Source organism: Prionailurus viverrinus, chromosome B1, assembly GCF_022837055.1.
Source record: "Prionailurus viverrinus isolate Anna chromosome B1, UM_Priviv_1.0, whole genome shotgun sequence".
Classification (NCBI taxonomy): Eukaryota; Metazoa; Chordata; class Mammalia; order Carnivora; family Felidae; genus Prionailurus; species Prionailurus viverrinus.
Genome location: NC_062564.1, coordinates 87,326,903 through 87,349,423, shown reverse-complemented (window position 1 = coordinate 87,349,423; position 22,521 = coordinate 87,326,903). Strand labels below are relative to the sequence as shown.

At 42.1% G+C, this 22,521-nt stretch overlaps 1 pseudogene; it reads left to right on the top strand.

Moving 5' to 3' along the window:
- Positions 1 to 22,521, top strand: part of LOC125164804 (28S ribosomal protein S26, mitochondrial-like) — an 81,409-nt pseudogene that overhangs the window by 24,841 nt on the left and 34,047 nt on the right.

The following is a 22,521-nucleotide window of genomic DNA, read 5'->3' as shown; positions in this document are numbered from 1 at the left end:
GTGCAGTCACATAGGGCCCCCACTCAAAAGGACTTCGCACTTGATTTCATGCTGCATTATTGTCATCTAAAAATTCCCAATACTTTTATCCCTGACCTTGTGTTTTATAAGTGAAATCCAATGGGACAATGGAGTATGAGCAGAGGAGACATACGTGTTCATGTAGGGTTACACCATTCCATACCACCCCTGCACATATACCATTGGCAATGCCCATCCATAGAATTCCAGCGTTCCGATGATGCACGGGCGGCCAGCATGACTCAGTTACATGACGACTAAGTGGTGCCTCCCTTACACCACCCCCAAAAAGAAGCCACATTTTCTCTGAAAACCAGGGAAAGAAATTTTCGGGGGCAGAAAGAAGTCAGTAGTGTTGTAAGCAAGCAAGAAGAACACGCAAGGAACCCTTTCATATCCTTTCCCGCTCATGTTACATCTGTTTAGCCAACCACGCTGAAAATGATGACATAGAAGGAAAGGGAAAGAACAGAACAACCCATAGTTCCTTTTCCTGTCTGTCTTTCCTTATTTAGCAAGCAGATGGGAGAGATTGGTAGAATGCATCATATCAAGTCAGAATTTTACATGGAGTCAAAAAAGCTGATTTAAGTTCCTAATTACATCATATTTTTTAAACGTTAGAATGACTTTTTAACAGCACCCAAAACTCTAAAAGCAGATGACAATCTGATTGAAAAATATTTATAACATACATGACAGAAATTTCCTTAACATGTTAAAAGCTCTTACAAAACAATAAGAGTGGGTGCCTGGGTGGCTCAGTCAGTTAAGCATCTGACTCTCGATTTCAGCTTAGGTCAGGGTATCACAGTTGGTGAGATCTATCCCCATGTCGGGCTCTGAACTGACAACACAGAGCCTGCCTGGGACTCTCTCTCTCTCTCTCCTTCTTCCTCTGCCCCTCCCCGTGTGTGTGTGTGTGCACGCACATGTGCACTTTCTCAAAAATAAATAAACTTTTAAAAAAAAAAGAATAAAAACAATGGGTTTCCTGGGTGACTCAGTTAGCTAAGCATCCAACTCTGGCTCAGGTCATGGTCTTGTGGTTGCTGAGTTCAAGCCCCTCATCAGGCTCTATGCTGACAGCTCAGAGCCTGAAGCCTGCTGCAGATTCTGTCTCTCCCTCTCTCTCTCTGCCCTTCCCATGCTCATCGTTGTCTCTGTCTCTGTCTCTGTCTCTGTCTCTCTCCTCTCTCTCAGCCAAAAATAAATAAACATTAAAAAAAAATAAAAACAAAACAATAAGGGAAAGATAAACACTCAAATCAAAAATGTGATCCAAAAATGAATGATTGGGACCTCATCAAAGTAAAAAGCTTCTGCACAGCAAAGGAAACAATCAGCAAAACTAAAAGGCAACAACAGAATGGGAGAAGATATTTGCAAACGACATATCAGATAAAGGCTTAGTATCCAAATTCTATAAAGAACTTATCAAACTCAACACCCAAAAAACAAATAATCCAGTGAAGAAATGGGCAAAAGACATGAATAGACACTTCTCCAAAGAAGACATCCAGATGGCCAACCAACACATGAAAAAATGCTCAATATCTCTCATCATCAGGAAAATACAAATCAAAACCACGGTAAGATACCACCTCACACCTGTCAGAATGGCTAACGTTAACAACTCAGGCAACAACAGATGTTGGTGAGGATGCAGAGAAAGAGGATCTCTTTTGCACTGCTGGTAGGAATGCAAACTGGTGCAGCCACTCTGGAAAACAGTATGGAGGTTCCTCAAAAAATTAAAAATAGAACTACCCTATGACCCAGCAATTGCACTGTTAAATATTTATCCAAGAGATACAGGTATGCTGTTTCAAAGGGGCACATGCACGCCAATGTTTAGCAACACTATCAATACTATCAACAATAGCCAAAGCATGGGAAGAGCCCAAATGTCCATCGATGGATGAATGGATAAAGAAGAGGTGGTATGGGGCACCTGGGTGGCGCAGTCGGTTAAGCGTCCGACTTCAGCCAGGTCACGATCTCGCGGTCCGTGAGTTCGAGCCCCGCGTCGGGCTCTGGGCTGATGGCTCAGAGCCTGGAGCCTGTTTCCGATTCTGTGTCTCCCTCTCTCTCTGCCCCTCCCCCGTTCATGCTCTGTCTCTCTCTGTCCCAAAAATAAATAAACGTTGAAAAAAAAATTTTTTTTTAAAAAGAAGAGGTGGTATGTATGTGTATATACACATACATACAACGGGGTATTACTTGGCAATCAAAAAGAATGAAATCTCACCATTTGCAACTATGTGGATGGAACTAGAGGGTATTAGGCTAAGCGAAATTAGTCAGTCAGAGAAAGACAACTATCATATGACTTCACTCATATGAAGACTTTAAGACACAGATGAACACAAGGGAAGGGAAGCAAAAATAATATAAAAACAGGGAAGGGGACAAAACATAAGAGACTCTTAAATATGGAGAACAAATAGTGGGTTACTGGAGGGGTTGTGGGGGGAGGGGGTGGGCTAAATGGGTAAGGGGCATTAAGGAATCTATTCCTGAAATCATTGTTGCACTATATGCTAACTTGGGTGTAAATTTAAAAAATAAATAAAAATTAATTAATTGATTTTTTTTAAATGTGATCAAACACATCACAAAACAACTTCACATGACCAACGATAAGCACTGTAAAATGTTTTAAAATTCACTAATAAATGAAATGCCAATAAAAACAATGATATATAAATTTCCACCCAGAAAGTTGGAAAAGACAAAAATGAAAATAGCCACAGCTGGTGTAGGCTTGAAGTGGAATGTAACCGGGGAATACTTTGACTATGCAGATCAAAATATTAAATAATGGAATCTAGTAGATTCCTAACAATGGACTTTTATAAAGATGAATATGCAAGGTTGTTCACTACAGCATTATTTAGAGTCTCTAACAATCATAATAACCTAAACATCTATCTATTGGGTATAGGTGTAATCAATTATGGTAAATCCATATTGCATATGCAGATTTTAAAAAAGAATTAGATAACTTTATACATAGTGATCTGAATATGTACACAGTATGTTGGGGTTTTTTAAGTTATAGAACACAAAATGACCCCATTGGGGGGAAAATGTGTATATAAAAGTTTATATATTCTTATTTTCATTATTTTTTTTCCTTTCATTATTTGAGAGAGAGAGAGCAGGGGGAAGAGAGAGAGAGAGAGAGAGAATCCCATGCAGGCTCCACATTCAGCACCAGCACAGAGCCCGATGTGGGGCTCAATCCCACCATCCCGGGACCATGACCTGAGCTGAAATCAAGAGTAGGATATTCAACCAACTGAGCCACCCAGGTACCCCAAAAGTTTGTATATTCTTATGCATTTCTCTGGAGGAGATCATATTTCAGGGATACCTTTGGGAGGTGGAATTCACTGTAGAAGAGAAGAAATAAATGAGACTCACCCTTTACCGTGTGCACTTCTGCAATGTTAAAGGGGAAAAAAAATAACAGAAGCATATATATTTGTTGTCATTTTTTAAAACCCAAATGTTAAGAGAGTAAATTAAAATCATTTAGTGCATATCTCTACAATAGAATATTAAGTAGCCATTAAAAATGATGCTGTAGGAGCACCCGGGTGCTCAGTCTGTTGAGTATCTGACTCTTGATTCTGCTCAAGTCATGATCCCAGGATCATGGGATCAAGCCCCACACTGGGCACTGCACTGAGCATGGAGCCTGCTTAAAATTCTCTCTCTCTCTCTCTCTCTCTCTCTGTCTCTGCCCCTCTCCCCCACTTGCCTGTGCTCTCTCACTCTCTCGCTCTAAAAATAAAAAAATTTGTAAAGTGATGCTGAGAATCTATACATATTCACACCAAAATACAGTCATAACATATATTTCTATAAAAAGACAAGGAGGGGCGCCTGGGTGGCGCAGTCGGTTAAGCGTCCAACTTCAGCCAGGTCACGATCTCGCGGCTGTGAGTTCGGGCCCCGCGTCGGGCTCTGGGCTGATGGCTCAGAGCCTGGAGCCTGTTTCCGATTCTGTGTCTCTTTCTCTCTCTGCCCCTCCCCCGTTCATGCTCTGTCTCTCTCTGTCCCAAAAATAAATAAACGTTGAAAAAAAAAAAAGACAAGGAGGCAATTGAGCAATAAATATTACGCAATCACATTTGTATAAAATGTTGTGTCTTTTGAGAGAAGAGTCAACTTTCTGAAAAGATGTTCACCAAATATGAACAGTAGTTATCTTTGTATAGTGGTACTTTTAATGATATTTGCCTTCCTTCATTATGCTCTTCTCTGTTGTATAATTGTTTTTACGGGTGTGTATCCTTTTTGTAAATCAGGAAAAAAAAAAGCTATTTCCAGTTTTAATTCATTAACATGAGTAAAAAATTTCCACGAAATGAACAAAAAAGGAATGTTTTTGTCCTGATTCCCAAGAGTATCCTTAAAGGCAGTACAAATAAAAATTAGAACCTGCCTATACTCTGACTTGAATTTTTGCCTCAATTTTGCCAACTTTACTAAGAGCAGTACATCAAAGCCCCCCCCTCATGCAAACTCATTCCTAATCTATTTATCCAGCAATACATTTTCAAATGTAGCTATTTGAATTAAAATGGTTTGATTTCTAAACCAACTTATTCTTAACTTTTCCATTTATCTCTTAAGCACTGTGCTTAATGTTTAAAAATTTTTTTACAAAGTTCTGACTTGAACTAATATGAGTGCTACCTTAATGTGCAGGTATATTTTCCCAATTTTGTCCCAATGGCAATAATTATTTCAGAAGCTGGCTAAGTCTCACTTCCTTATCAGTCTTTCCAATAATTCTCACTAGGAAAAATGGCAGTTTTATCCTTCTTTTCAACAGAGATTTAGAGGCCAAGAACTATAGTGAATTCTCACCTGACAAAGAGTTTATTGCATTTTTCAAGATATACTGCAAGACGTTTATTAGTAGACTATGAAGTATTTATCACCAGTAATTAAAACTAACTGTTCCTGTTGTAATAAATGCATACAGAGATGCAATACTATTACTTTTTATTGTTTATTTGCTCTCCCTTTAATCTAATATAAAATTTCCTTTTTTAATGTGCTAAGGCATTTATCTTAAGGTTGACACTAGACAAAACTGTTCGGTTTTTATTACGAATACTAGCATTGGAAGTCACTATACAAAGATTTCTAAGGCAACAGTGATGAAGTTTTGGGTGATGGTGGGGTGGTCTGGAGCCGACAACCAAGAAAGAATTCTCGAAGACGTCTTTGGTGCAAATAGGTGATTTTATTAAAGCATGGGGACAGGACTTGTGGGCAGGAAGAGCAGCACTGGGGTTGTAACGGGTAACTCTTTATATACCCTCAGGTTGGAAGGGGGTCAGAGATAGAGTAAGTCTCTAAGGTATTTTGGAAGCAAGGTTTCCAGGACCTTGAGGGGCTAGCTGTTGCTAGGGAAATGTCACTTATTAGCATTTAATAAAATCCCAGTCATGAGACCCTTCAGATGTGGGGGGGGGGGGGGGGCAGGGAGAGGAGGCAGCGGGTAAGCTTGGAGTATGATCACCAGCATATATCTTGGGGCAGTAGAGATAAAGGAAGTAGATTCCCAGGATCCTTGAGATTGGGATAATGTTAAACTAAGGTTCTCTTTTGCCCTAGCAAAGTGTCATCATAGAGGCAGCTGAGCTCCTAGAGGGAGGTCACTCTGCCGGTTTCAAGGACTTGTCAATGGGCTGTAGACAGTAAGGGAATTTAATTTTTCATTTGCCTTAGTTTCCCACATCACCATGGCAAGCATTTAAACCCCTTTCCTTTGTTCTTGGGTAGCCAGGAGTGTCCGAGGAATATCACACACATTCCACCTGGGGTGGGGGTGGGGGTGCCATTAGCCTCGACTTTGTCCTCACCTTGCCCCATGCTCCCTCATCAGCAGCCCAAAGATCCAGGAACATTTGTGTATTATCAATAGAAATAAAAGCAAATTGACTTTTAAAAGATAAGAAGGTCAAAAAAAGGAGCGCCTGGGTGGCTCAGTCGGTTCAGCGCCTAACTTTTGTTTTCAACTCAGGTCATGATCTCACAGTTTGTGAGTTTCAGCCCCTACATCAGGCTTCATGCTGTCAGTGTGGAGTCTGCTTGGGATTCTCTCTCTCTCCCTCTCTCTCTCTGCCCCTCCACCACTCACTCTCTCTCTGAAAATAAATAAATAAACTTAATCCTTAAAAAATTAAAAGACGGTCAAAAAAAAAAAAGGATAAGAAAGTCATCTGCAACATGGTGGAGCCTTAAAAATATTCATGCCCTTGACGCTAAGACTTTCATTTATCCTAAAGAACTAATCATGAATATACATGATGTGCTTAGCTATGAGACTGTCCAACCATGCAGGATTGGTTTTTAAAACTGTCTAAAACACTTCTATGCCTATAGAAATTATGTTGTAGGGGTGCCTGGGTAGCTCAGTCAGTTAAGCCTCTGACTCTTGATTTGGGCTTAGGTCATGATCCAAGGGTCATGGGATCAAGCCCCACATCAGGCTGAGTATGGAGCTTGCTTGTGATTCTCCCTCTCCCTCTGCCCCTCTCCCCACCCCTCTCTCTAAATTTAAAAAAAAAAAATTTTAAGAAATTCAGAAATTATGTTGTAGAAAAACATATAATTACAATCCAAGTGGGAGAGGAGTAGTTTATAAAATAGTATGCACAACGTGATCACATAGATAATAGATTAATGCCAAAACCAGAAATGTATCAACCAAGTATTAGAAAATCACCAAAATATAAATATTGTAATCTCTGCATAGTAGAATTATAAATGGGATGTATATTCTTCTGTGTGTTTATCTGTTTTCCAAATCCCTACAATGTACTTGTACTATTTTTATAGTGAGAAAAACTTCTTTATTAAAAGATAGTAATTACTCTCTAAATACTTGAGGAATACATGCATTTAGTTTCTCTCCTTATATACTGCTTCTGCTTTGAGGACTTTCTACATATATAAACTTGTAATTTAGGAAAGAAAAGAAAAGCTTTAGGTGTAATTCAAACCCAGTCTCGCTGAGACCTCAACAAGAGCAGCAAGAACTATTCTCAAAATGTCAACACGCACACACATAGACACATGAAAGTTGACTGTGTCACATTCTAATAGCAGCCAAACGTGGTCAGATTATGGTTTAGGAGTAATGGTTTGAGAACAGCCACAAGCAACCCAGTTTCACCAAAGACTGAGTATTCTATTAAATTCAAAGCACATAAACTTCAGGGCACCTAGGTGACTCAGTCGGTTAAGCGTCTGACTTTGGCTCAGGTCATGGTCTCATGGTTCATGGGTTCAAGCTCCACGTGAGGCTCTGTGCAGACAGCTCAGAGCCTGGAGCCTGCTTCAGATTCTGTGTCTCCTTCTATCTCTCTGCCCCTCCCCCACACATAAACATCTAAAATTAAATTTAATAAACATGAATTTTTTTGGTAAAACCTCACAAGTTTGTGTGTGTGCATTTGTGTACACACACATGTACGTACAAACCAGATCTCAAAGTTCTGGCAAAATGATGGCGCATCAGTCAAACACGTGGCAAATGTTAGGTGAGATCTGGTTACAACCTAAGTTGGCCCACAGATTTCTAGCAAGTAGAGAGCAAGTCAGTTCACAATTGAAATTTCAGGCCTATACTTTAAACTGTCGTCTTTATTTTTATCATTTTAGTGATATTGTTGTTTGGGGAATGCTGGGGATGAGAGTCCCTTTAAATCAAAAACTTTCAGTTACTTAAAATGAAAAGCAGTTCTGGGGGCACCTGGGTGGTTCAGTCGGTTGAGCGTCCGACTTTGGCTCAGGTCATGATCTCACAGCTCGCGGGTTTGAGCCCCAACTCAGGCTCTGTGCTGACAGCTTGAAGCCTAGAGTCTGCTTTGGATTCTGTGTCTCCCTCTCTCTCTGCAATCCCCCTGCTCTCTCTCTCTCTCTCTCTCTCTCCCTCAGAAATAAAATAAACATTAAAAAAAATTGTTTTAATGAAAAGCAGTTCTGGAATCACTGGCCAATTCACATACCCAAGGTTTACCAAAGCCATGTGGAGTAATATCACCAGCAAACCACCAAGAGGCTCCCTGTTTCCCTTTGAAGTTTCGAAATTGTAAAGAAGTTTTGTAATTGTAGGGGGCAACGGTGGCATGGCGTAAAGAATTTTACATGATAGAACTTAAAGTAACGCCACGCCAACTTGCCTCACTCCTCCTCACTCTTGGTTTCTAAGACAATGGTTCGAAGACGATGGCTCTTTAGCCAACCTTCTGGAATATAGGGACCATGGCAATCATGCAGCAAACACTGCTTATTGTTTCGGCCTAAACAACCTGAAAATACAGAACTTCCTTTATGCAGCTGTAACTCCTTAGGCTTCTCTCACCCCGGCAAGCCAACGAAAAGGTTCACACACAAGTGTCATGACTGAAAAGGTCAGGTAAATCATGAAAGTGAAATTAAGTCAAGAATGCTTCCTCCACACGCAGAGGGTTCTTTCTGAGGTGGTGTCGAGGAGAATGGGTGAGGGAATTCCCGAATCTCTAGAAATAAACTCAACGCCAACACCGCTCTGCAGCTCTGTCCTTGCTGAGGGAAGAATTTCAGAGGCAAGCCGCATTTCAGCCCAACTTCGCCACCCGTCCAAACCCCACAGGGCCGGAAGGAGAAAAGACCACCATTGACTTTATCCCTCTTCCCTTCAACGAGTTTTGAAGGGTTTCTTTTTACCAAAGAAATAATAAATGTCCCTTGTAAACTGTGGGAGAAAAATGTCCTATTTGGAAGTAATTGAAAATATGTTTTGCAGTCACTTACAAACTCTTTTCCAAATAGCTTTCTTTTCTAATTAACTCACCACAACGCTCGGCTCTGGAATTCACTGGGTAGAGAGTGACATCTAGTGTGTAATAAAAGAACTTGAAATACAGAAATTTGGGCCAGGGCCTAAGATCCAGGTTAATAACCATGACTTTTAAATACTTCCATTCTAATACGCTAATAATTGCCAAGTGGAAACGCGAGGCTGATAGGCTAGAGGTTTCAAGATTTGAAAGGATGAGGAAGGTTGCTTTCTCTTTAGATAGAAAATTTGGGCTGTTTTAAGGCACATTTTGTGCAAAGAGACATGCTGATCCTAAAAGCAATTTGTATGGGGACCAGGTAGGGTCATAACACCTTAGAGATGAAGTATGGCTTCTCCCTGAGGTCAGAAAAGTAATTTTCACTTTAAAGTGAAAGTGAAAGGACTCAGTGATGACCAACCGCCTCTGAACTCTAGGAGCTTGTCATTCCAGGAATTCGTCCAGGCTCTGCAAGGAGAGCTTTCAAACCTCGTGCAAGAGGAAACGGTCACTGCCAATCTCACGGACGTGTAGACACCGACCGTGCACACGTCTGTGCCACAGAGGCCGCAAGGCCAGGCAAACCCCTTAACTGGAATGTAAACACAGTGCTGAGGCCAGGGACACAAAAGAGGAGGCAATCTGACAGAAGGAACAGTCACTATTTGGTTGGGATGGTCAAATGATGAATAAAATCTCTGACACGCAAAAATGGGAAGAAGGGGCATTCCGGGTCAAGGAAGTGCCCTGAGCAAAAGCACCGATCATGAACCTTTCCGAGTGCCATTCTGCTTCCATAGAGCAGCAGGGAGTACATTGTGACCCAGATGCAAGGTAAACACGGAAGAGAAATAGAAGATACGGATCGGCGGCATCTCGCACAGACTCTCACTTGCCAACGGAGGGATTTCTGTACAGGGTCACTGGTGCCTTGCATCACTGCTCTTTATCAGGGATGCGTGCCTAAGTTCTCTGATCCACAGAGCCCACAAAGAGAGCATGAAGTACAGCAGAAAAGCTGGTAGACAGTCCCCTACGATGATTCCGAGAGGTAAGGCCAGCCCTATCCTGTCAAGGTCGTTGCCAAGCCCCCGCATCCCCTGTTAACATCTGTCACTGACAGTGAGCAATATACGGAGAAGTTTCTCACCCACACCCACTTTCCCTCCTCCAGATTTAAAGAAAAATATATCAGATATTCCACAGGAATTGGGCATTTCTTCATAAAGGAGATTACCACCGTCTTTGACCTTGTCTACTCTGTCAATGAGGCAAATTTTTTTCTAAATAGATACATGTCAATAGCCAGACCATATCTGCCTGCTGAAACAGGGATTACGTCATTAAAAATAGTTCTGTTTAGGGGCAGCCAGTGGCTCAGTCGCTAAGCGCCAGACTCTTGGTATCGCCTAAGGTCGTGATCTCGCTGCCCTGAGATGAAGCCCTGCATCTGGCTCCTCGTGCTGAGGGTGGAGCCTGCCGAGAATTCTCTCTCTCCCTCTCTCTCTGCCCCTCCCCTACTCACTCTCTCTCTCTCAAAATAAACATTAAAAAAGAAAAATAGTTCCATTTTCAGTAAGCCTTCTCTGAGTACAGTAAAAGAGCCAAGAATTATTGACTAACTAAAAAATGGCGGGGCCCTGTCAAAACTTCACTTGTATTTTCTAGTCCCAAAGGACGGAAGGCCCTTTCTTGGAGGCAGTGAAACCAGACATTTGAAAGCTGATAACCAACCACAAAATAAAGGTACTTGGGGGATTCTGAAGTCTAACATTAGCATTGGATTACTTTTTCAAAGGAGGTCAGATAACTCTCCCTAAGGACAAAGCCTTTATGCTAAATTCTTGTAATTTGCTAATTCAAAATTGGGGTGCCAGTTACACTCAAGCAGCTCCAAAGATTCATGATATGTGATGATTTGTCATTTTACTGAGATACAAATTTGAATTAAGCCTGGTCTCAGGTCCAACCTGTGACTTTCTACACATCATCATACTCTCTGAAATTCTGAAAGTCTATTCTCTAGTTTCTACAGGGGAAAAGGCAACAGATAAGAGAAAGAGTATCAGTGAAAGTTGAAAAACAGGTTTTGGGGAGCCTGATGACCCTACAGTTTGGGCTCCTTTACAAGAAAAGAAATTTTTAAATATCTGTATAGAACCAAAGAAGAAATCTCAACAAATTATAAATTATTTAAAGCTGTCAAACACCATAATCACCAAAATTAGAAAAGTAACTTGATGGGGGCACCTGGATGATTCAGTTCATTAAGTGACTGACTTCAGCTCGGGTCATGACCTCACAGCTCATGAGTTCGAGCCCCACATAGGGCTCTTACTGACAGCTTGGAGCCTGGAGCCTGCTTTGGATTCTGTGTCTCCCTCCCTCTCTCTCTGCCCCTCCCGTGCTCATGCTCCCTCTCTCTCTCTCTCTCAAAAATAAGTAAACATTAAAAAAAAAAAAACGATGTTTTTATCAAAGTCCTGCCACGCTTCCATAAGTGAGATAGTACCTATCTCATACCTGTTGTGAAAATTAAGAGATCAACCATGTAAAGTGCTTAAAACAGTGCCAGGCATATAACAAGTGCTTAATTATTAGCTATCATCATTATTATTACTTGCCACAAGACTTGAAGGATGAATAAGATCAATCCAGGGGGCGCCTGGGTGGCTCAGTCAGTTGAGCGTCCGACTGCAGCTCAGGTCACGATCTCGAGGTCCGTGAGTTCGAGCCCCGCGTCAGGCTCTGGGCTGATGGCTCAAAGCCTGGAGCCTGCTTCCGATTCTGTGTCTCCCTCTCTCTCTGCCCCTCCCCCGTTCATGCTCTGTCTCTCTTTATCTCAAAAATAAATAAACATTAAAAAAAAAAAATTAAAAAAAAAAAAAGATCAATCCAGGACAGGAAAGGCATCCCAGGCATATGAAACAGTAAGAGCAAAGGCACAGAGGTATGAAAATGCCCATCACATGTGGAGGAGAGTAATTAATACAATGCAGCCAGAGCATGGAGGGTGGTGAGGAAAGATTAGATGATGGGAAGGCTTAGTTACAATCAGTCCATGAGGAACCTTGAGTATTATTATTTAAAAGAGTTTGTACTGGGGCGCCTGGGTGGCGCAGTCGGTTAAGCGTCCGACTTCAGCCAGGTCACGATCTCGCGGTCTGGGAGTTCGAGCCCCGCGTCAGGCTCTGGGCTGATGGCTGGGAGCCTGGAGCCTGTTTCCGATTCTGTGTCTCCCTCTCTCTCTGCCCCTCCCCCGTTCATGCTCTGTCTCTCTCTGTCCCAAAAATAAATAAACGTTGAAAAAAAAAATTTTTTTTTAAATAAATAAATAAAAGAGTTTGTACTTTATTTTGGCAGTAGGAGGAAACAGTAAGGTTTTTCTTATGCAAATAAACAAATAACGTAACATAATCAAGTCTACAAGTACCTTGAATGCCCAGGCCTCATCAACCTAAGAGTATAAATTAGACCACATTTGAATAACTTCCTCTGAGTATTCACTGCCTGCCTAACAGAAAGTCCAGTCTTTGCCCAGAATGGTGCCGGTGGGAACGGAAAGAATCAAATTCAAGAGATACATCAGAAACGAAAACAGTTAAGACTTGATGACAGACATTTAGCACAGTATAATCACATACACACTTAAATACTTTGGGTGATAATATCGATGATGATAATGGTGGGGATGATAGCCATGCAGAATTACTTGCATCTGTTTGATCCTGGACCACATCATGGGAAAGCAGTTAACAACACCACATACACACAATGTTATGTAACAATTGTATCTTATAAAAGTTTTTTTTTATGATTTAAAAAGGGAGGAGTTGGGAGAAATTCACATATAATAAGGGGTGGAAGGTGAGTGACACAGAACATCTTCAACGACCCTGAATACGAATGTGTAATAGTTTTTAAGAAACTGTCAGGCCTGGGGTGCCTGGGTGGCTCACTCGGTTAAGCATCCGACTTCAACTCAGATCGTGATCTCACAGTTCATGACTTCGAGCCCCACGTCAGGCTCTGGGCTGACAGCTCGGAGCCTGGAGCCTGCTTCGGATTCTGTGTCTCCCTCACTCTCTGCCCCTCCCCTGCTTGTGCTCTGTCTCCCTCTCTCAAAAATAAATAAACATTTTTATAAAAATTGTTTTTAAAACTGTCAGGCATCGCAAAATATCCCATCTATTTCTAGAAAGCTCTGATTCACAAAAACAGACATTTGGTCGTACTGGGTGGAAACTAGAACCCTAGTTACAAGTGAGTGTGAGACATATTCTTAGCTTTCCTGCCTCTATAGTACAGGAAGACAGGCTAGAAGGCAATTGCAGTAGGCATTGAGTAAATATTAGAGAGTTCATGGATATATTTATTCCAAAAAGGTGATCAAATAAATATTATAATAACTTCGTTACAGGCAAAGAAAGAGCCTCTGTGTCAACTGGAAAGTGTTTTAACTGTCTTTGTTGCTGGGGCTCGTCTGCTTCTATGCCATAAAGCACCCTAGGAGGGGGACAAAGCCTCGTGAAGACAGCATTCCATCAGGGGGTGTTCTCCATTTTTGCCTATCTGAGCTTCAGAACCTTCACACTGAACTTGTTCTATCCAACAGGTTTACATAGCAGTACCTGACTGGTTTTGTTTGTTTGTTTGCTTACCATTTTTATTTATTTTTGAGAAGCTGAGACAGACAGAGCATGAGCGGGGGAGGGGCAGAGAGAGAGGGAGACACAGAATCCGAAGGAGGCTCTAGGCTCTGAGCTGTCAGCACAGAGCCCAATGCACTGACAGGTTTATTTTTAAGTTGGAATTTTATTAAGATGACATATGGATTTGCTCTATAATGAGAACTATGTACATATACAATGATCTGTAAAGATTATACAGGAGTTTCTGGACTCAACCTCCAGTTTCTCCTCACTGAGGAGGCGGTCATGACAACTTGAGCCCAAGGGCTGGGAGATTCATTCTGCTTCGTCCTGTATCTTACTTCTCAGGATTTTAGAGTGTTCTTATCCCATGCTCCGGTCCTCTGTGAGATATGTATTACTTGGTCCAGAGCCCTTCTCTGCTGGTCACACAGCTCAAGACCTTTGTCTTATAAATAGGTAATATTTTGCAAATATTACATCTTTACATGCAATTTCTCCCTTTCAATTATACCTTCTAGGGGCACCTGCGTGGCTCGATTGGTTAAGGGTCCAACTCGTCGTTTCAACCCAGGTCACGACCTCGCGGTTCATGAGATTGAGCCCCACGACGTCACGTTGTGCACTGAGCATGGGATTCTCGCTCTCCCAATCTCTCTGCTCCTTCCCCGTGCATGCGCGCACTCTCGAGATAAACAAATAAATAAGCAAACAAGCAAACTTCTAGAAGCCTCCAGTCACAGGTCATGTCACTGAGACTTGGAGCCCCAGAGCAAGAGAGAAGAAGAAGAAGCCCCATAGCAGAGTCTTTCAAGCAAGACTGTGAGCTTGAAAAACAAGGTTAGGCAATCCTGCTCAGGTTCCCAATGGGTCGCCACTGACATTTCCAGCAGCACAATTGTTCTGCGTGGAGACTGTCATGGGTAATTTCCCCACCTCCATAAATGCCAATAGCACACTGAAGTTATGAACCACCACGCTAAAGAGTGCATGACCTCCACGTCCTCAGCACAGCACAAGCTCAAGTCGGACCTGCCTCACATCACACATTTCCTCTTGGTGTATGCGGAATAAAAGCCAGTCGGCATAGACAGCTAGGCCTCGGAGACCACCTCATCCCAGTTTGCCAGGGACTGTTCTGGTTTTCGCAGCAAACCCCTGAATCCCAGGCAGATGAGGAACGTTGATCACTTTGGCTCAGCCATGAGGCTGACCATTCTACCAAAAAGGATCAGACCAAAGAAACAATTCTTCCAGTCAGAAGGTTCTATGGGGGAGAGGAGAGGGAGCAGAGGGATGGATCGAAAGAAACTACTCCCAAGGGTCTCTCTTTCTCTTCTACCCCAGACACACCCCAAACCCCTCCTTGTGGCCCAGAAGGCCTTAGAAACATCCAGCTTGGTGTGAGGCACCTGAAGGCAGGGGCTTCTACCCTGTTTCCTCATTAGGAAGCCATACTCTCTCCGGGGGGGGGGGGGGGGGGGGCAGGAGAATCACATCTGGTACTATCACCCTACCTGTAAAATAAGGGAGGCAGAGAATCACATCTGGTACTATCACCCTACCTGTAAAATAAGGGAGGCAGAGACTTCCTCTTAGGGCACTATTTACTCTCGCACAACTAAAGTTAAACTTTAAAGTTCTGTCCCTTTAATGTTTCAGAACTTTTTTTTTTCAAATTCTGGGGAACCAGAGACAATTTTTTCAAAGGAGGAGCCACAGCTGTCAGGCTTGTTTAAGTAAACAAGCCGCAGAGGGTAGAAAGTGACTCGTAATGAACACGCTACCTCACCCTTCCCGCCTGCAGCTCTCTGCAGGGTACCAGAGAGAAACCCACCGTATTCGTTTGCTAGCCCTGCCACGACAAAATCCCACAAACCGGAGACTAGATCCAACCAAGGTCAAGGTGCTGGTTTCTTCTGAGGGCCTCTCTCCTTGGCTTGTACATGGCATGTTCTCCCTGTGTCTTGATAGGGTCTTGCCTCAGTACAAGTCTGTGTCTAAATTTCTTCTTCTTATAAAGACACCAGTCAGATTGGGTTAGGGCCCACCCCAATTATCTCATTTAAACTTAATCACGTCTGTAATCTAAATCACCAGGTAGGGGCGCCTGGGTGGCGCAGTCGGTTAAGCGTCCGACTTCAGCCAGGTCACGATCTCGCGGTCCGTGAGTTCGAGCCCCGCGTCGGGCTCTGGGCTGATGGCTCAGAGCCTGGAGCCTGTTTCCGATTCTGTGTCTCCTTCTCTCTCTGCCCCTCCCCCGTTCATGCTCTGTCTCTCTCTGTCCCAAAAATAAATAAACGTTGAAAAAAAAAATTTTTTTTTAATAAAAAAAAAAATAAATCACCAGGTAGGCAAAACGGGTGAAGGGGCCCAAAAAGAACAAACTTCCAGTTAGAAAATAAATAAGCCATGGGAATAAAATGTACAGCATGGTGACTATAGTTAATAATACTATACTGCATTGGGGCACCTGGGTGGCTCAGCCACTTAAGCATCTGACTTCAGCTCAGAGCATGATCCTGCAGTTCATGGGTTCAAGCCCCGCATGGGGCTCTGTGCTGACAGCTCAGAGCCTGGAGCCTGCTTTGGATTCTGTGTCTCCCTCTGTCTCTGTCTCTCTCTCTCTCTCTCTCTCTCTCTCTCTCAGAAATAAATAAACATTGTTAAAATTTTTTAATAATACTATTGATGAAAGTTCCTAAGAGAGTAGATCTTAAAAGTGCTCATCACAAGAAAAAAATATTTTGTAACTATATATGGTGAGGATGTTAACCAGATGTATGGTAATGATCATTTCCTAATATATACAAATAATGAATCATTGTGTTGTATATACCTGAAACTGATATGATGTCATAGGTCAATTATACCCCAATTTAAAAAAAAAATAAAAATACTGCCAAGCCAAAACCTTAAAAAAAAAAAAATCACCTATCTCCCAAATAAAGTCACACTTTTAGGTACAAGGGGTTAGAACTCAACATGTGAATTTAGCAGACACACTTCAGCCATAACACCTACCTGCCTGAACTTGACATTCTTTCCTCCACTCTCAGGTCCTTGAGTCCATTTTCCCTGAAGATCACTGGGCCCAGAAGAGAGACTCTGGCAGAACCATTCACAGCCTGTTGATGCAATGACCATCTCCAGCTGCTGGCGAGGGTCAGTGTGGTTGAGGGAAGCTCTCTTTCAGGAAAACCTTAAAGTGGCTCTCGGATTTTTGGGAAAAAGGAAATAACATGTTAGTATTATGAAAATAATTTTGACCTTATAGACTCTCTGAAAGGGTCTCAGGGAATTCTAGGTATCCCTGGACATACTTTCAGAACAACTGCCTTAGAGGGGCACCTGGGTGGCTCAATCCATTAAGCATTGGAGGTCATGATCTCACAGTTTGTGAGTTCGAGCCCCACATCGTGCTCTGCACTGACAGCAAGGAACCTGCTTGGGATTCTCTCTCTCCCTCTCTCTCTCTCTCTCTGCCCTTGCCCTGCTCATGCTTGCTCGCTCTCAAAATAAATAAACAAACATTAAAAAAAAAATGCCTTAGGAAAAAAAACCTACCTCTCTATTGATGCCTCTACCTTCTGGTTATTCTTGGCTTTTATTTCTCTCTGGCCAGTAGTGGCCTTCCTCGTGAGGCCAGAGGGACTTCTTGCCCAAATCCACCCAGAAACACAGAGCAAGGCCCCGCCTTTAAGAGTTGTGCTTGTAGCTGAGTCCACAGAACCTAGGTCCCGGGAGATAGCACAAGGCAGGAATAGACATGAATAAACATTAAGCCAAGGTCAGGATGCCTCCAGCTCTATCCTCCACAATGAGGTCACTTTTTCCTGGTTTTTCCACAGGTGAGTCAACAACTCCCCACATTAGGTAAATAATAGTGAAAAAGACTGTTAATTAAGATTACATTTAGCTGAATATAAGAACCAAAAAGAAAAGAAAAGAAAAAACTTTTTTTTACTTTGGCTTAAATAAGACAGAAGGACGCCTGGGTGGCTCAGGTCATGATCTCAAAGTTCTTGATTTGAGCCCCACATTGGGCTCACTGCTGTCAGCACAGACAGAGCTCACTTTGGATCCTCTGTCTCCCTCTCTCTGCCCCTCCCTCCCAAAAATAAATAAATAAACATTTATATAAATAAATAAATAAATAAATAAACAAACAAACAAACAAACAAATAAACAAGACAAACATATCTCTCTTTCGTAGAAAAGAAATCTGGGGGTAGGCAGCCTAAGACTGGCATGGTGGCCCCATAAAATTGTCAGGAACAAGCATACTTTTCAGCTCAGCCTTCAATGGCATTCAACCTCCAGGTCCAAGGTGGCTGCTGAATTCCAGCCACAGCAATCATACTCCACCCAGGAGAAATGGGAAAAGAATCCTTCCCAGGAATTATATATACTTCTCAATGGCCAAAACTAAGTCACATATTTAAAGGAAATAAGGAATGTTTTCCTTTAGTTCAGCAACATTATGTCTAACCACTGAAGAAGGAGAGAATGTGCCTGGGCGGTACTAGGCAGTGTTAACCACAAATTGTCAATTGGTTGCTCCTCCCCTATAGAGAACAAGAAAGCCAAATTCAGATACCAACACCTGGCAGCCACTATGTGACTCATTAGCCCATTGACTCACTCCTACCCACCAGCTTGTCAGCAAAACCATGTTTCTACCTGTCACAGACCTTTCAGATTAATAAATATATTCAAAACTCTGAATGTTAAAGTGTTGAATGCAAAGCGTCTACTATGTAGCACATTCCCTAGATTTTCAAATTGTTTATTTTATATAAAAATTATTACTGAAGGGCCCCTAGGTGGCTCAGCAGGTCGAGCATCCAACTCCGGCTCAGATCATGATCTCATGGTTCATGGGTTCTAGCCCCGAGCTGGGCTCTGCATTGACCGTGTGGAACCTGTTTGAGATTCTCTGTCTCTCTCTCTCTGCCCCTCTCTCCCCTCTCTCAAAATAAATAAATAAACTTTATAGATAAAGCAATAAAACATAAAAATTTTTAATAAAATAAATAAGTAAAAATTATTATCTATAGCAAACACCTAAGCAAAATGCATTCCAACATCAACCTAAAGGTTTCCTGGGATCATTTCTGAACAGAATTACAGGACATATTTCTTTTTTTTTCTTTCATTTTTTTCTGTAGATTAAAATGTTCCTCCAATGCAGGTACATTGCTCCTCTAATTAGATAAAATAGTAAATTTCTTTTCAAGAGCCCAGCCTTCTAGCCCTGTCTTTCATTAGTTGAGGGATTTATTCATCTGTAACCCAAGGTAGCTGAGTAATTTAAGAAATCTGATTCTTGAAGTTGTACTTTACCCGTGACCCACTCTATACTTCATTTCATACCATGCATCTTGGGTTAAATATAAAAATTATATCATGACCTTTCTTATTATATCAAAGCAATAACTTTTCATCAACTCTGTCTTACAGTTTAAACAGAACCTGAAAATAGACATAACCGGTGAACAACATTTCTTAAGAATAGTTCTGCTTGGCTGTTACAATTAAACGTGAGTCAGAGGAAGGAGGAGTTCTATGGTTCAGACTTTGTAAGGAAAAAGGAAGACTTTTTTTTTTCCCAGAAACTCTCCTGGAGGAATTCCCCATCTGCATTTTTAACTTTGTCATTTTCCAGGGAGTTCTTGGCAACTGAAAGTGAAGCCAGGAGATTGGAAACAGCTCAACGTGCTGATCTGAGCCGACCACCTCGGGGGCTCCAGAGCGGAATGTAGGTCGTGCTGAGTGAGGCAGGCTGGGGCCCCCAAAGGTGCCAGGCCAAATTCCTGGCTCCCAGAGGAAGCCTGTCCAGCACCCCACACCCACACCATGCTGCCTTCTTTCTCTCCAAAAAAGGCATTAACTGAAAGACTGAAAGACAATTCTTGGTTTTTGTGTTTGTACTTGTTGTCCCTACCCGGGAGCCAAAAGACTGCCAATCTACCAATTTAAACACGCCAGCCTTGCTAGAAAGACACCCAAAGGCACAGGTATCAAAGCATTAACTTCACACACAAAGAATAGACTCGCTATGTTGACTGAAGTCTTATAACGGTGTGTGGGCATACAGAGACAAAACTGGTCCACCCCGGGCAAAAGGCTCAATTAGTTTCTCCAGGAAGAGGAGGTGGATTACTATGTTTACTTCAATCTCATCCATATCTAGCCATTAATGAGCCTGGGAGAGGGGTGAGCCCTACAGTCCACAGTGCACATTGACATACAGTAAACACCTCCCCTCCCCCGCCCTGCCACCCTGCCCCAGCCCAGAGCCACGCCTCTCATCTGTGTCCAGCAACCCAGGAACAGCAGGATAAAACATAAACCTTTTACGGTCAGCAGGAATAGATTCTCCTTAAAGCTAAGGAAGCTTAGGCTTCAGGATCCCTCACTGACACAATCCCTTCCCAGTCTCATTCTAAACAAATACTCGGCTTTCTTACCTAACTTCCTTTTGTAATTTTTTTTCTATAAAATGGTCACTAAATTCTATAAGGGGTAGACTCCACAAAAATTAGATTTTCTGCTCAGCAAGCAAAACAGTGGGTCATGTGCACTTACATTGTTTTATCTTTTTAAATTTTGCTTTGTTTTGTTTTAGAGAGGGAGAGAGAGAGAGAGAGAGTGAGCAGAGGAGAGGGGCAGAGGGAGAGAGAATCTTAAGCAGGCTCCATGATCAGCACAGAGCCCAACTCAAGGCCTACTACAGCCCTGGGATCATGACCTGAGCCGAAATAAAGAGTCAGATGTTCAACCAACTCAGCCACCCAGGCACCCCCTATTTTTTTTACATTTTAATTGTGGTCAAAAAACACAACATAAAATGTACCATTTTAACCATTTTTAAGCATACAGATCAGTGGCATTAAGTACATTCATATTGTTTTTTGTTTTAAAGATTTTATTTTGGGGGGCACCTGGGTGGCTCAGTCGGTTAAGCATCCAACTCTTGATCTTAGCTCAGGTTATGATCTCACAGTTCGTGAGTTTGAACCCCGAGTCAGCACAGAGCATACTTGGGATTCTCTCTCTCTTTCTCTGCCCCTCCCACTCATTCTCTCTCTCTCTCTCTCTCTCTCTCAAAAATAAAATAAACATTGAAAGTATGTATATTTTAGGGGCACCTGGGTGGCTCAGTCGGTTGAGCATCAGACTTTGGCTCAGGTCATGATCTCACAGCTCATGAGTTCGAGCCCCGCATCGGGCTTGCTGCTGTCAGCCTGTCAATGCAGAACCTGCTTAGGATCCTCTGTCGCCCTCTCTCTCTGCCCCTCCCCTGCTTATGCTCTCTTTCAAAAAATAACTTAAAAATATTTTTAAAATAATAAAAATTTTTAAAAGATTTTAATAAGATGTTATTTTATTTTTTATTTCATAACCCCAAGATCAAGAGTTGCACGCTCTGCCGACGAACCCTCGAGGTACCCCTCATTCACCTTGTTGTGCAACCACCTCCACCATTTATATCCAGAACTTTTTCATCTTGCAAAACTGAAACTCTGTAAACTGTTAAGCAATAACTCCCACTTCCCTGTGCCCCCAGCCCCTGGCAGCCATAGCGGTTTTCTACCGCTATGAATCTGACTACGCCCAGGTACCTCATGCGAGCGGAATCATGTAGTATTTGTCTTCTTGTGACTGACTTATTTCACTGAGTGTAGTGCCCTCAAGGTTCATCTATGTTGCAGCAAGTGACAGGATTTCTTTCCTTTTGAAGGCTGAATAATATTTCGCTGTCTGTATATACCATATTTTGTTTATCCATTCGTCTGTCCATCAACATTTGTGCCTGTTTTTATTTTAAGAGAAATGCATGCATTTGGAAAGCCACGTTCTTGCCTTAGAATTAGTTGTACAGCGTGTGCAATAGTGGCCCCTTGTCAGTCACATCTAGGTGAGGATTCAATGACTTTCTCTTTCTGAGTTCAATGAGAAGTCAGAAAGGGTCAGTTACCTGTTCATTGCCACCTTGTGAATAACGCCCTAACAAATAACACAGTCTATCTTTCCTCACCTGGGCATTCTACAATCCTTTCCATATCTCTTACCTATTTTGGTATTTTTTTTTTAACCAACCAGTACATATGTATTGACAGATATTAGTTCATTTTGTTTTCAACTATTATTTAGTACCTTCAATGTTCTGGGTATAATTACTGAGGAAGGCAAAAAAAAAAAAAAAAAGTATAAAAGTAAGCCTTCATAAGTTTACATTCCAGAGGAGGGAATAGATTCACAGATTCTAAAACAGAGTAGTAAGTTCAGGAATAGAGCCATATACAAGGTGCTAAGGGAGTACATTAAGGGAAGGATTAGTTGGACATAAATGAGGCAAGCAAGACTCCCCAGGGAAGGTAACACTCAAACTGGGCACTGAGAAGGATATTTGTTTGACGATGGAAGCTGCAGAAGAAACAGAGTGAACCAAAGGCCTGAAGGCATTTGGTACGTTCAGGAAAAAGCAAATACTCTGGTGTGTAGAGGGCAGAATGCATTAGCAGAAGTAGCAAGGGATAAGATGCAAAAGAGGTCAGGACAAGCCCGTGAAGGTTTTATGAGGCTTGCTAAGGAATTGGGGCTTTTTCTGGGGAGTAATGGGAGCCACTGAAGATCATTAAGTGGGGAGAGGGAGCAGCACGATGAAGTCTGTGTGCTGGGAAGACCATCCTTTCACTAAATCAGCCGCCTGCAGGATAGGTTAATATGAAGAGCAACTGGCAGGATAGAAACAAGGGCAAGAGGAAAGGACAAGGAGATCCCTAAATCCGAGTGAATATTTAACCAAAAGACAATGTTTTTCCTCTTCATCAGCAGAAATGAAAGGTGACAAGCAGGTTGACTCCAATCATTAAAGAAAAAAAATGCACTTCAGCCCCTTTGAGCTTTAAAACTGCTACACAAGTGTATGTGTATACGATGCTATACCAGAAAATGCTAATGTTAGCCACCTCTGGACAGGGAAATTA